The sequence below is a fragment of the Hetaerina americana genome, unplaced genomic scaffold (genome assembly GCF_022747635.1).
Source record: "Hetaerina americana unplaced genomic scaffold, ioHetAmer1.1.p SCAF_1, whole genome shotgun sequence".
NCBI lineage: Eukaryota > Metazoa > Arthropoda > Insecta > Odonata > Calopterygidae > Hetaerina > Hetaerina americana.
The window spans coordinates 68,607,386-68,623,191 of NW_027286069.1; the positions used below are offsets into that span (position 1 = coordinate 68,607,386).

The 15,806-nt window shown below is 34.9% G+C and overlaps 1 protein-coding gene across 1 annotated transcript in view; it reads right to left on the reverse strand.

The window, feature by feature from the left end:
- LOC139685943 (uncharacterized) overlaps positions 1-15,806 on the reverse strand; it is a 283,104-nt gene that overhangs the window by 93,577 nt on the left and 173,721 nt on the right. The window lies entirely within an intron of this gene.

Genomic DNA, 15,806 nt, shown 5'->3' on the forward strand with positions numbered 1-15,806 from the left:
TAAAACGTGATAATACTCATTTTTAAAAGATAAAATGACTTCCCAATTCAAATTTACCCCTGATTTCAGCCATTTTCATACATTTCATAACAATTCAGCTGCATGCATATGAAAATAACAGGATATGATAGAAAATCCGAACTTCCTCAGGCTTCTTAAAATCCACGAAGTATTGAAATGCATGCATATATTATAATTTAATTCATTTTTACCCTGGCATCATAAGATACAAACTTTAAAACATCACAATATTCCCCTCATGTAGTAATTTTCCTAACTGATTATTATTCTGGTGATACTCCTGAACTCTATATCTTGCGTGCCACCGAAATCTTATGATCCTAGTCCAAAGAGAAGAGGGATGCCTTGGACTTCCCGTTTTTTGAGATGAAAATCGTTACCTCGTATCAAGCCACTGCTATAAATGCAACATATGATATACAGTAGTTTATGAAGACGTGGAAACTTGATCAAACAAAAAACAAATTAATTGAACTTAGCCATTGTAACGGCTTTAATAAAATGGTTTTGCTTCATAATATCAACGCGTAATTTTATGGCGTGTTACCTGCTATGCTAAAATATTAATACATAATATTTAAAATTTACCTTCTGCATTATGTCGATTTAAATTGGCAGACTTTCTACAAAATAAACATTATAAAATGTACACACCAGATCTCATGTCACTTGAATTTACAGTTAATTTATTTTGACGAAGTCAACCGAATTACATTCAATCAACTCAAGCAGAAAAAGTAAAAAAATGGTCGGAGCATCGCTGAAGAATGCAAAAATAACTATGAATGTATCCATAGAATAATATTGAATTAGGTTTTATCATTAACATATCAAAGATTTAATGTGAGTACGTCAGTTGAATGAACTAAGAAGTGGGAGCGAGAGAATGTAAAGAAAGGCTTAAGATCGGAGGTTATGGAACTAAAAGTTAACCTGTTAAACGAAATTTACTCTCCAAAAGGTATCAAATTAGTCGGGAGGAGATTATTGAATCGTACCGTGGAAAATTTCACAACTGCAGATACAAAAAATATACAAATGGAAAGGTTGCAACGCCGAAGTATGCCGTATTGTAGTGACGTCGTATGTCATGAATGAAGAGAGGGAAGGCGATTACCCGCCTTTATTGTCTCTTCTCATGCCCTCCACGTCCCTCTCTAAATCCCAGAGAATAATGAAGGGAATGAGCTCCTAGGTTTCGGCGGCCAGTGAGGCAAGGGAAGAGATACGTACGTGAAGGGAGGATCCGTATTAACGCTTATCTTATTCGGGTGAGTGAACGAATGTGCTTTATGACATGGAGCTAGCAAAGCCAGGGCCTGGTGGCATGACCCACGCTGTATTTTTGCACATACATGGGCGGTTTATTGGTGTTCTTCAGTTTCATTGGTAAATCCGAGAGAACCTGTTACAGTGCCAAAATTTTCTTTCCGCTTAAAGGAGGATTGGTCACGGTATTCAGTTGTTTTAGGAGTGAAAAATGTTGTTTTTAAATTCTTCTCTATTGTTTCCATTACAACTTGCACTTTTGTATCCCAAAGGTAACTTCCACAATTTGCTACTTAAGGCAATGGAAATTATTCTTATCAATTCTCTCCTGTTTATCCTATATTCTATTATTATTTCTGACCTGCTAGTGTTAAAAATACAAGATGATTTTATTTGAAGCTTATGTTTGATAAAATGTAGTAACTATTAGAGTTGTCCTGAATTTTTTATGTTATATGTTTACGCGTGTATCACATTCAAAAGCTTTGAATAGCGGGAATAAATAAGTGACCTGTGTTCACTATGTTCTGCGAATAGGTAACTTTAATATCCCAAGATTTTTAAAATGCTATCACATATTTTTAATAAGTAACCTCTGTAATGATTCTATTTTTCTAGTTCAATACATGATATAGTCTAAAAACCAATTAATCAAGCAACAAAAAATGGTAATTTCCATAAGGCATATTACTAAAGCCTTTGAAAAATAGCATTCACTTCCATAAACAGAGGTATATACTAAATTATCAACCAAATTTAAGATTGTGGTGAATAGCTTTCGTTTTAAAGGATACAAAATTAGTTATATTAGTGATTCAGCATATGGGACGTTACGAAAAAACTGTGATAGAAAATATTTCTTGTGAAATATTATTATTATTATTGAGTTTATGATTTAATGATCACCAAAATGGGCGGAACAATTAATGAAAAAGTATTTTTAATAAATTAAATATGGTATTGTTAGCAGTAAATTGTATTCTTGAAAAATATAATCATTATCATTTATTTGTAAATATTACGTCATGCAAATGAATAGCGAATGTATTTAAAACTACATGACTATTGAAAATGTTTTAGCTGCTTAAAGAATAGTAATATTTGTATACGGTTATAATGAGTATCCCCAAGTTCATAATTGGGTTTCATCTACCCATTTGATCTACAGTTATACCTTTAATATTAGATAATAAAAGATAACGCTAGTTAGACCAATTAAGATGCATTTCCTGGACTAATATTATTTTTTTAATTATCATAGGTATATTATATGCCCTTCAAAACGGAAAAATTGAGATTCTTCCCAATTTGAATACTACTCCGTATCAGGTGTTTGATATTACTCCGTATCAGGTGTTATCACAGTATACTGAATTATTGAATCACAGTATATATAATCTGTTAAAATAATTGTTAGTCAATGATACTCCAAGTATGTCATTAAAAGGGAAATTAATTAAAGCGTTTTATCTTATTTTTTGCACTGACTAAATTCCTAAGACCTCTTTAATTCGCCTTTGTGAGGAACACATTTTAATATACTTTTTCGATAGAATGTTAAAACAGCTAATCAATAGGTATTTTGTTGTATCATTAGGGTGATACCCCTGTAATATTATCGCTGTTTCGATAATATTTTCCGATATGGCTGTCTATCGGATAATCCGGCATTTCAGATGCTTAGCTCTTTTGTATATTTTAAATAGTTCTTTAAATTTCTCGCATAACTTACGCATTCAGTATGGGCACTTACTTTCAGAATAGTATGAGAACAGCCGCAGCAACCGCTCTGTCAACGGCTAAAGAATGGAGAAGATAAAAATTACTTTCCGTTCGTTACAATGAAAGAACGGGAGGAGAGGTTGAGAGTGAGAGGAGGTGAAAGAAGGGTGGAAGAAGCTTCCTCGTTAAGTTTAAATGAAAAGGGGTTCTTAGAAGGATAAAAAGCGGATTATGTGTAAATCACGGTGGAGGTGGGCATGTAATCCCCTTTTAAATAGACTGTAGACAAAGCCGACAGATGCGAAGATACAGGGTAGGAGATGGGAAGGGGGGGACCGTGGGTGAGAAGAATCTTGCGCTAAAATTCCTCCATTTTCCGAAAAAAAAGGAGAAAGACGTTTTTATTAAAGCGTCTTTCTGCATTACTTTAATCCGTTGAATTTTTCATTTATTCATCAAACGCCTTTTCATCCCGAGGCACGCCGCATAGCGGATGTTTTCTAGAGTTTCAGGAGGGCAAGGCTCGTTGAAAAGAGGCGAGAATGAAAGACAGAGAGGAAGACGTTCGAAAGTTGGAATACATTCACGGTCGAACCGGACGCCGTCGTGGTTAATACACGAATGTGAAGCAGCAGTGGTGCTCATGTATTTTCGCGGCTTCATTCCTTCCGCAATATTTTTATTTTATTTTTTTTGTGTGGTATTTCTTGCACCATGGGTACGAGATATTCTTCTGAAGTGAATAGGAAAGCCATTATTTGCGATTGTGGCTTTCAGAGAAGTCTGTGGTTGATATATTTTTTATGTGATAATAATATATTTTTTTCTTGAAGATTCTTTTTGTAGTCAATCCGTTACTTAGCTCGCTTTTTGGTTAGCTCTCTGCAGCGGAAATAATTTACTTTTCAAAGAATTATACAAGATAGTCCGTTGTCTTCAATTTGTCTTTCATTAGAAGTAATATCACCATGTAGAGCCCCTACTAATGCATGTTAGTTTCTGATTCACTTAGTTGTGCTTGCTATTTTGGTCCTTAAAGTATTTATCACTCGCCATGAGTTCAATAACGTTTACTTGGTAATTTTAAATCGTGGAAATTGCAAAATACGAATGCACAACATATCACATCCAACTAAGCTATATCAAAGTATTAATCATAGCATACTGTTATCCCTGTAGATCGTTTGTTACCTTTGCTTGAATAACCGCTTGCTTATTTTCTCGGTGAATTGATCGAATTGTATTGAAGGAGTACACACTCAATTTTCGGGTGGCAAATATTTTGAACACCGCACATATTCATTAAATGGGTTTCAACCGCATAGGTCAGTAATAATATTCAAATTTTATAAATTATTTTCTTTGAACTGATGTATTATCCCTAAAAATATCATTATAATGTAAAACATGAAACTTTTGCCTGCAGATGTACTCTTTTACCATAACTGTTTGTTTAACTGCAAAGATATAGATTATATTATTCATCATCGAAGTAAGAAGTATATTCCTTGATAAAACTCTTACATTTTTGGCGTGAACTGAAATATACTAAGAGATATACAGGCAATGAAAGAACATTATATAAATAATACACATAACCTAGCCAAAAGTGATTTTGATGCATTTAGGAAACCGTATTCTTCGGAAAAAGTGCACTAATTTTGAATAGTAATAAAAGACAAACCAGTTTTTGAACGTGCATTTATTAATTATCTCGTCAGGGCTATCTGTTTCTTAATATTAATAGGCAGTATTATGGTTACATACAGTTTCAGCTTTTCATTGTGCTCTACAATGGAAGCTATCGCCATACTTATGCATAGTAGCGTCTATAACAATGTACGGCTGAATATCCTTTCAGCTTGGTTGAAACATATGAGTTTGTGTACCTCCCATCTACCTAGATACGACGATAAAACGAGTTTAAAGGAAATTTTCTGCCGGACGGCATGGGAGGATCTAAAAGTGGGATTAGGTTTGCTTGAGGTGTGCTCAGCATGGGGTTTTTGACAGTCGTAGCAGGACGAAAGGCGGAGTGGATGCGTGTGGTTCGTCGAGAGGAGGGGAGCTGCGTGAGACAGCGACCGTAGACAAACCGCCCGCCATCCATCTCTTAATCACTTAATCCATTTCGATCGCTTCCTCCTTGCAAACGCCCGATCCTGCCACGCACTGTCCTGTTTTGGCTTCCGACGCGCCACCGCCTCCTCTCCTCCCAGCATCAATCAGTCTCGGGCTAACCGGCCTTCCCATTCCCCACCTCTCGCCCCTAAGGCATCGCAGATACCAGATTCGTTTTGAATCTTTTTAAGCGGATTGAGGAAAGAGCGTGATGAGGGTTTTATTTCGGGTGTTTCTGAAAAATACTCTGCTTCGATGATTTGCTCCAGCTTCAGGATATCTACCGTTTAAAGCAAACTGTGACTCGATTAACTTCGAGAAAAATTCGATAAAGGAGGGGATTTTATGTTACAATCTTCTTCTGCACAATTATTTGGAACATTAATTTGTGCTTTTAGAAATTTATCTGTGATTACGGCTGTTTTCATCGTTAAACGGCCTTCAAATTACCTTCCATATTCGTTGTTCACTTTAATGTTAGCTTGTGATTAATGACGCATCCTCATTTCACAATTACGATCCAGTACGTTTCGTGTTAGCATTCTCCCGTGTGAGTTTCCTATTGCAAACCGAAATCACAATTTGATGCGCGGGTTTTAAATGCCAAGGCGTTGAAAATTCTAAATGTTGTCAACAATGTGCAAAAAACTGAAGAAAGTCGTCAGTATATAAAAGAAAAATCCAAATAAAATTTAAAATATTGGGAAAAAATTTTGAGATTCATAATGAGAGGAAGACAAGAGGATAGGATGTAACTGAAGAAAGGAACGAACATTATGACACGAAAATTAAAAAAATAAGTTTAGGCCCTAGGAACCACTGTAATGTATTTTAATTGAAAAACTCGAGCAGATTACAAAAAGTAATCTGTTGTATATTTACATCTCAGAAATTCAAAACGAATAAATAGAAATTGCAATTTATCTAATAAACAGGAAAATAATTATGGATTACCACCAACTACAGTTATCAACCCGAAGGTCCGGTTTGAAAGGTAAGGGTAGATCTCAACTAGTACTAAGCTTAAGGTCGTATGATATTAATACATCAATGTAAGAGGGTCAGTTCAATTAACTGTGTCAGCTCTGGTTTAAAAATAAAGATTTTGAAAAGAAAATTCACCCAAAAGGGTGCGTGGGAGTGAAACCCGGATTCTCCAGTCAGTAGTCCAACTGGGGTATCACGTGCAAAGATAGATAATGGGAAAAATGTAATGGCTGAATAATCGGACAAATATTTTACAATCCCGTTTTAAAGTCACCTCATATGCATTAAACACTGATTAAAATCATATGCCAATGAATTTAACGAAAGATAGAAGAATTCTTAAACCAAGATTTGATTGATTTTATAGTAGGTAGAGATGTGATTTAGACTATTTACTTCTTAGATACTCTAATAAGAAAGGAAATGCCCAAATAACTGTTAATTTCTACCGTCTTCATCGATGTGGGTGTAACATTTCATGCTTGGAGCAGAATGCGCACCGAAAATGTATATAAATGGAGAGAGGGTTGTGATTTTTACTGGCAGTATGAAAATGAATTGGTAGCAATTGAAAAGGTTGCTAGCGATTGCTTATCTGAAAGATTTAGACATGAAAATAATTACTGATATTTTTTACATACTAAATTACAGTATTTCTTAGCATTTAATATGCTACATGTGTTTACATAACACTGCCATATGAATTTATTTGGCGTTTATTTGTGAACTGATATTTTTTGTGAGATTAAGGGTGAAAGCATATATTTTCACTTAAAAATCAATAATATCGTTTCGTGCTCTACCATTCGGAGAGAATCGGAGAACTATAGTTGTATATACATTTATGGAAATGAATTGACTATGGGATTCCCCATTTGCATGTATATTTGTAAAGCTTGTTGTGATTAAATCGTTTGCTAAAATGGGAGTTTCGGTGGGAGAATTCGTGCTGTTCTTCTTACCTTTCCACTCCAGCTTAAATTAGGAGGCGTATGAAACTGAGGCAATTGGTGGAGTGAGGTATCGTGAAAAGTAGTTAGCCAGGGATCCGAAAGGTATACGAACAGCGGCGAAATTCTGCGCGACGTTTAGTTTCATTTATTCACGCCAATTGTTCCGAGTTGTAGCGAGCATGGAAACAATACATTCTATACAATGGCAGTGAGTTTGCATGGGCTCAGTTTTAACCTGGGAGTTGTGTGGGCATAAAAGTGAGAGTATTCAAACCTTTCGTTTTGCTCTGTTTCTGTTTCATTATCAGTAAAGGTAGTGTCAAATTCTTTATATTTCGATATCATTTATGTTTACTTTTTTGGGCGTTTTTCCTGTCAAATTTACCGACGAAAGGCTCATTGGTGATAGGTAAAATTGCTTATTATTTTCAAAATTTTTCAATGATTGCATAAATGTGTTATCTCTCTGTACCATAATGGATACATTTGGAATATTGTGCAACTAAATTTTAATATCGGATTATTCTGTTTCAAAGATTTCGCATTGTCATTTGGAATTTTTTTAATTCTAATTGTAGTGAATACGATTTTTAGCATTCTTAATGACTTAATATCACCATGGGAGGTATTGAATTCAACATAAAAGTTGGTTGTAAATGAATTGTAGGGACAAAAAATATTTTCCAGAGATTGGTATTAAATTTTCTTCTTAAGCTTTGGCCATTTATTCCCTGGATTTTTCATAGAAACTTGTTTAAACTTAATCAAAATACAAAAAAAATTGGACGATTTATATTGAGGCTGAGTAAATGTCCATTCAATTTCAACGAATGATGCTATATCTATGTAGAATGTTATGTGTGAGCTTGTCATCTCTTTTCAAAGAATATGACTTATCTGATGGTTTATTTTGAATGGCCATTCGAAAATACTTAAATTTGGATACCATTAAGTACCAGTACCAGCAACTGTGTAACTGAGTAGCTTGGTCAACACGGGAGATACTCCAAATTTAATTACGGTATGAAGATCAATAATACAATTAACCTGCGTTCAATGGTTGCATCATGGAGTCATTTTCTTATGGTTATTCAGAAAACTCCATTGATTCAAAATACCTTATTTGCCATATTATTTTGCATGGTTCAAATATTCAATTTTTAACTCAACGTGGTCGACTGATCGGTAAATAGAAAGAGGTGCTTGATGAACCTCCTCACGATTCTGTGCAAAAAAATCCAAATAGTTTTTTAATCTGAAAATTGTTATGGGCAGTTAAAAGATTCCCTCATTCCATCCCTCATATTTAGGGTTATAGTTTCTGGGAGATAGTTTTTGATATGCTCGGTTGCACGCTCGTGGCCAATGCAGAAGCAGACGTCTGAAATCTTATATTGGACCTTTATATTTACATTGGTATAATAATTTTATGTAATTGTTCAGCTTTGTTATTTAATACGAGGTGGCGGAATAAATCATTCTTATCATTCATAGAGAGGAATAGTTTTAGGTTATGCGCGAGAATCAATGGTAACGTAATTTAATATATTTGTTAATTCGTAAGCGTCATTATGGTTATTAAAATCAAAAAGTGATAATGAGGGCAGGCGTATTATTTAGCAAGTTTTCTGCGCTAAAAAATTGGAAATATATTGACATCATATACAGTCCCCGTAAGTGTCCAGTTTGTAAAAGGGTACGGAATGATTGATGGCACGTAGAAAAGCACTGCCATGTGCCTGCGAAGAGCTCTTTCTCTTCATAATCTCTTAATGCCCTTACGCAATAAAAGGCGTTCGCTGCGTGTTCCTTTCGAACAGAAAAAAGATTCCCTACATTATTTCCCGAAAGGATTTGCGAAGCGAACGATAGTTTTCATTTTTTCTTCGACTGTGAGGTGGGGTCAGGGAGACAATAATGGGGTTGAGGGAGGTTGTTCAGTGGTGGCAGAAACTGGGCGGAATTGATATCTGGGATTTTAACTTCTGGGACTCTCATTTTTTTTATTCCAATTCACAATCCCCTGAATTCCAAGTCGATTCATTTGAGGATTAACCGACGTCACCGGATAAAAGGAGTAGCGGGGCTTAAAACGATCTTCATACGCAGCTTTTCCATATTTACGGAATTTTCATATTCATTCGTGATTACCTTCATAAAATCGATGTCTAACGATAAAATATGGCTTAAATGATGTTCATCAAATATCAAAGTTCCATTTCTGTTCATCATTTCCGCCTTTACAGAATAGCTAAAAATTATTTTTAAGATATTGATTCATTGAAGCCCAATTTACATGAAATATTTCAAAAGCATATTTCAGAACTAAGGATTAGATTGGAGAACTCGTAAAAAAGGGCCGATACAAAGCCGAATGCCATTTATTATACTCTCTTAAAAATGTGGAATAATAACTTGTGCATTATGTATTATATAGTTTTTATAATATTTACTTCATTCATAGTTACGGCCCCGGTCTCATGAACCGCCATGGTTGCTTATGTGGTAGTAAAATACCCATATAATCAATGATAAATTTGCAATTTTGTGTCGCAGCCCACTTTAGACGAGGGATTGTCCCCTGTATCACACTCAGTACTTTTACTCACCCCCTTGACTAAATTACTTCTATTGCCTGACACCTTCCTCTCAACAACCAATCACTAATACCCCTCTGTTTCACCCTCCCCTTCTCCAGTATTCTCTCGCCTCCTTTTCATATCGCCAGTGACTTCTCGTACCCTGACGAAGGTGGCTGGGAGCTCCAAAATATTGAAGTGAGTTGTTTTTGTTTTGGTTAATATTTTTATTTTTCTTTTAACTACGTACATAATTAAATGCGTGAACATTAAGAGTTAATGAACGCCATAAAGGTCCTAATATATTTGTACATTTTTTGGAATTTAGATTTACTTCGTGATAGTGGTCAAATGCTCTAATTATATGGATAGTATGATAATGTTGAAGTCAGATGATGTTGAAAACTTTGTACAGCGCGTTTAATTCGATATCTTTTAGCTATTTTAGATTTTGATCAAAATGATCAGACGGTATTGATGAAGGTAGCACGCGCAAGAGTGCCGGGTCCTAGTTTTCCCGGTTCTTAGGTGCACTTCACTCAGATCCACTGTGCTCTGTTGGATCCTTTTATTTGTAAGAAAGTTGGGTCATTTTAGTGTTTGGGAGGAGGCTGAAAGGATGTTATTTCGGTCATTTGAAGGGCCATTTACTCGGATTCCGCATTCAATAACCTATTCCACTTCGGTATTAGCAGTAATAGTTTTGTTTTAGTATTTTTTAGTACCGTGAAGAACTGTGCTCAAGTTATACTCCACGGACAATATCATTTAAAAAAATGTAATTACGAACTTCAACTGTAAACTCTTATCACATAAAATGTTTAAAGTTATCGTAATTAGCTGATTAGATGTATCAGCTTCCTAGTTATAACCTATGAAATTGATTTCTGGGTATAGTTGAGAATTAAATGTAAGGGATTTACTAAATTATGCATTAGTCTTTGTTAGTTATACTTGTTTAAATAAAAATAACAATTATAGCTTACAAGCAAGGAGTAACTTCAGGAAAGTCTGAAATATAATAATTGTATGTGTCGCATTACCTTGCTACTACTTCATGAACAACCAAACATGTAAATCACACAGATACGACATGTTTTTGGATTCCCAAAAGATATTAAAAATTACCTCTCTCATGAGCCTAAGTTCCCTTCAAAACTTCACATATTTTCCAAATTCGTTAAAGATATTTTTCAGACGTTAATTTTTTATCTCTTACTTTATGTCTATTTTTTGATTAAGCCTAATTCAAGAATGGTCTCTTGATCGTCTTATGCACTTATAAACTGACTATCTTTTCCGCTTTATATTTCTCCTTTAGTCTTTTATCGACAATTTGTATTGATACTGTGATCTTAAATATGCAATCCATGAAAGGATAAATTGAGCCTTTCACTCAATCTCTTGCTGCAGCGAAGAAAAGGAAAACAAATCAGTCATTCGTGTAATTATGCTGTACCTATGGTTATTGACTAGCATCATTTCATGCACAGTTCCATCTAGATCATTATTACACGGGAAAAAATAATTTTTAATGGATGAGTGGATGTTGTGATAAGAGATGATGATACCGTTTGATATAGACAATGTAAATTAGGGAATAATTCATGCGAACCGTTGAAAAGCCCTGTAAATCGTATGATTTCTAATGAATACATTATTTTTAAAAAATCGATGGTTTCCGGCTAAACTATGTGGAATTTGATGTTCTTGAAATAAGGAATCTATTAGTTAACTGGATTTTTGGGGTACAACTTGTGTCAAGGCTTAAGTATCATCATTAGGTACACCATATGGCACTCGTACCTGATGATGACACTTCAGCGTTGAGACTAGTTCTACCTCACTGAAATTCAACGGACGAATACATTGTGTTCCATATTCATTTACAGTTCATTTACTTAATTACGAATTTCAGCTAATGTATTGATGAATTACTCTCAAGATGAAAACTCGCGAGTCAACGCCAGATGTCGGGTTGCCGACTCTACCCTAATGTGTAATTGGGAATATGTATTACTTCGGTACCACAATAAACACGTCTTGTTTCAATTTTTAAAAGTAATTGTGTCTGCAATCAAAGTGTGTAATGGTCATTACTTCTATCTACTGAGTACAAAAGAACCAGTTTTAGTTTTTAAAACCTATGTGAGGGAAAAAGTTTTCACGTCTCTAATGGCAATGCAAAACAAAGTTTTTTTTTGAAGCGAATTACATTGAAAACGTTTAAGGCTGAAAATAACTAAATATTTTCTAACTTTAATTGATTATGACCTCTGCTAAAGAGCTGAAGGATGATGTACCGTATGCTTTATAGCTATGCTTTCCCTGGGAATTTTATGACCAAAATCGATTAGTATTTATCAATCCCTATTTTATGTCTATCGGTAATCCATATTTATCGATACCTCGTTGCCATCTCTTATTTAGACGAACTTTTCCTTCGAGGAGCTAATATTTCGAGGTCGTGACTAAAAGTAACTTGGTATTCTAAAAATATTCCATTGGTAGTAATGTGAGTAAAACCAGTGACCTTAAGGAAGTTTGAGTTATCGATTTACGTGTACAAATCGTAGCAACATTGTTTACGAGTATAGTATGGTTGACATTTAAACCTTTCATTTCATATTATGCACACTTACGTAAGCAATAACCGGGAAATTTATTCATTAAGTTAAATATCTTGCGTGAATTTCATTATTCGTTGTTTCATCGCAAGTATACTTGTATTCGCTCTCGATGCAACAAACTGGAGCATTCATTGCTATTAGATTTACAAAAATATATACTTTATTTATCTCAGCATAATTTATCTCTTTCTTTGTGTCTATGGCAATAAAGCTCAAACCTATTGAGACATCGACGGATGAAAGCACGAGACATCATTAAACTCATTAATTTGTATTTTGTGTTAATCGTGGTAACAGAATCTTGGAGTAATATTCAATTAATTTGTTAGTTAGATTGCAATGGTGGGATTTTTCATTTTAATCTTTACTGATATTTTTACATCCCTTATTTTACCACGAACTCAGTTCATGAGGGTAATGAGGAATGTACATAGGCGAAGAAAATATGAGTTAAAAAAAACATTTGATCCTATATTTTTGTGTTAAGTTCATAGGAATAGTCTTTCATCCCATATACGTTACATTTTATTTTCGAAACTGATTTTGTATGTCTTTCGAGCTAACATTTTTCCTACTTTATGTACTGCCATTCTATTCGGTGTTGCTTCATTGACCAAACCTCTGAAGAAACACAGTGTTCGTGCCCTAAATCCCTAATAACTGTCCAAGAATTTTCTTTGTAAACTTTACTGTCTGGCGTTATTATTTTTGGTAAAAACTACCGAATATCAGTCACCGATGTTGGAACGCGTAAAACGTAATGCAAAGTTTCTCCGGAAAGTATAATCTTTCGTGAATTCAATCTCGCCGTGAAGGGTTTACCTTAGGAACAAGTCACGCATCACTTCCAAAGTCTTGACATGAATTCAAGCACACTTTATAGTTTTTAAAAGTCAATTTAGAGAGTTTTAAGAAAAGTTTTCGTGAACATTTATGGAGCAAAATGTCCACGCAGCGTAGTTAATCTTCTTTAATGAGTTGTCCTCCAAAGGAAGAGGCTAAAATACACATTGCATAAGAGCTCACACTGGAAAGATAAACTAGTTTCTAACGGGTCTTTACTGGACTTCATGGATCTGAAAAATTTTCTCGAAATCATTAATCAGTTCATTTATTATTCTTTAATAAGTAACAGATCATAGGCCTTAATTGATGAGCTCTGTGTTTTTGTGATAAATTTTTTCCATCAGAAAATTACAACCTGAGAGAGAGATTGATTTACGTAGTTGCCCATTCCGCATGCATTAAAAAAATTAATTATCTCGGCCACCTCGTACTACTTGGCTGCACAACTCTTAATGAAGCAAATTGAAATAATATAGTAGTAGTAGCAATTAACCTATCGATTATAAAATTTTTCCGATGATTACACGTGGATTGCATGAAATTCATAGATTAAAATAATTACGGGAAAGTATGGAAGTATGTCACGAAAACAGAAGCCATGAAAGCCGCCTTCGTCAGTTAAAGTGAAAAAAATTCAGGAATAGTATATCCAAGTAGGCGATTTAATGGTTTACTGGTTTTTCATATAAGATTACAAATATCATTATAATATTTATTATTATTATATCATATCGTGTTAAATAACATTAGTGTTTAACCCTGGATCTTCTCCAGGACCGCAAAAGGCACTTAATGACCGCAATCAAAAAGTCAATGCATGAAGATTTCATTACGTGGCTGCCAAACGGAGATAACGAATTCAAGAGCTGCATGTATCGAACGACCTAGTTAATGCTATTACTACATCTTCAACCAAGTACCCTAATGAAAGAACCTGAGGACTGATTGCTTAGCGTAAAGATTTAATGAAATAACTCCATCGCATTTGTACAAACAAATCCCTCGAACCGGCAGAGATTCAGTTTAGAGTTCTCGAACTCATGTACAAATTAACGACATTCTTCAATCACATCTTCATGAATTTTCATTTCCTCTCTTCATATCCCTGTCCAGTGAAATATGAAAATAACGCCAAGTAGGATTAAGGCATTGACCAACGGGTAAAACTTTGTGTTTAGCATCTATAACATTTAAAGAGAACTGATAATATGAAATCGAGTTGTATCCTTGCATTTTAATTTTTCTCAATGAAAAGTAAGGAAGAAACAACTTAATGCGAAGTTCTCAGGTTTTAAGAAAAATTTGCGTGAATCACCGTTGCACATTTAGTATTTAAGGGTATGACATTCGCTTAAAATAAAATTACCACATGAATTTCATCCCTTCGGCACACATGAGGTGAACAAAGACGATTCGAGTTTCAAATATGTGCCAATAATTTCATGCGTCATTAAAAGAAAAGTCAATAAATAACGACAGTTAGAAAACCAGAGCGCAATACAAGGTATTTATTCATCGAAAAAATTTAAATGGGTGAGGAGGGTGACTTAGTAGATAGAGCATTCAGCCACTAAGGGTACCGATTTTGAATTCATGTGGATAAACGTAAACAAAACTAAAGCGTTGTGATTTTCAATTTACTAGAAAATCATGGTAAGCTAAATGGTAGCACAAGGTATGCTGCTGACTCCTCTACCATTCATTATGCGTTTCATGACATATAGGTAATTTCTTTTACCCCTGGAAATCATACTTATAGTGTATAAGCAATAATAAAGAAGAATTTGAAATGACTAGCCATAGAGATATTAATTTTCAAAATAATCGCACAGTATCTAACAGTGGTGCAATGAGTGATGACTGGAAATAAGTATGTAGAATTTGAGGCAGTTAAATTAAAAAGACTTGTTTTAACGGAGTTAATATTTCAAGGGTTGAGTAACATATAAAACTGAATTTTAGTTGCCTACATAACATTGCATCGAAAATGTAGAGGACCGTTTACAGGGCAAACTTTAAGAAACGCCATGGTCGCATGCATGGATTTAGGTCAGGGACCGTGGGAATACGTGCTGTTTATAATTGAAGGAGATATTATTTTCTTCCTTATGATTACGGACGTAACTTTGAATCTACTGTGAATTTAAGATAAAATAAAGACACTCAAACCGATACACATAGAGTTCTGTGCATGAATAAAAGCTTCCATATGGTCTTCCCAAATTATGAAGTTGGAGCCTAAAAGAACTTCATACACAGTATTAGTTTTTAGGGTAGGCGACCCTTAGTTGAGGCCATGGGGCCATTACAGATGGACAGGAAAGGATGAAGGCGGAGAGAAACCTGGCGTCGGTATAAGCCTCCTCTTGATGAAAGGCGCCAAGTGGTCTGCAGTTTAAGGTCCGATCCGACGGACAGCGTACTCACTCAAAGTGCCCTCCACAAAGCACCTCAATTAAGGATCGGGATACCTGAAAAACATCTGTCGCCTCCTGGGATTCGAACCCGGGTCCTCTGGGTGGGAAGCCAGTACATTAGCCACCGTATCATCCCAATCCCCGTGATAAATGCCTTGGTGAAAACTCAAAGTATCCTCTAAACAATGCATATTTTAGGTAGTTGACCCCAAAAGTGAGTGCTTTACAGTTACGGATTTAAATTTAGCACTGTGGTTCGAT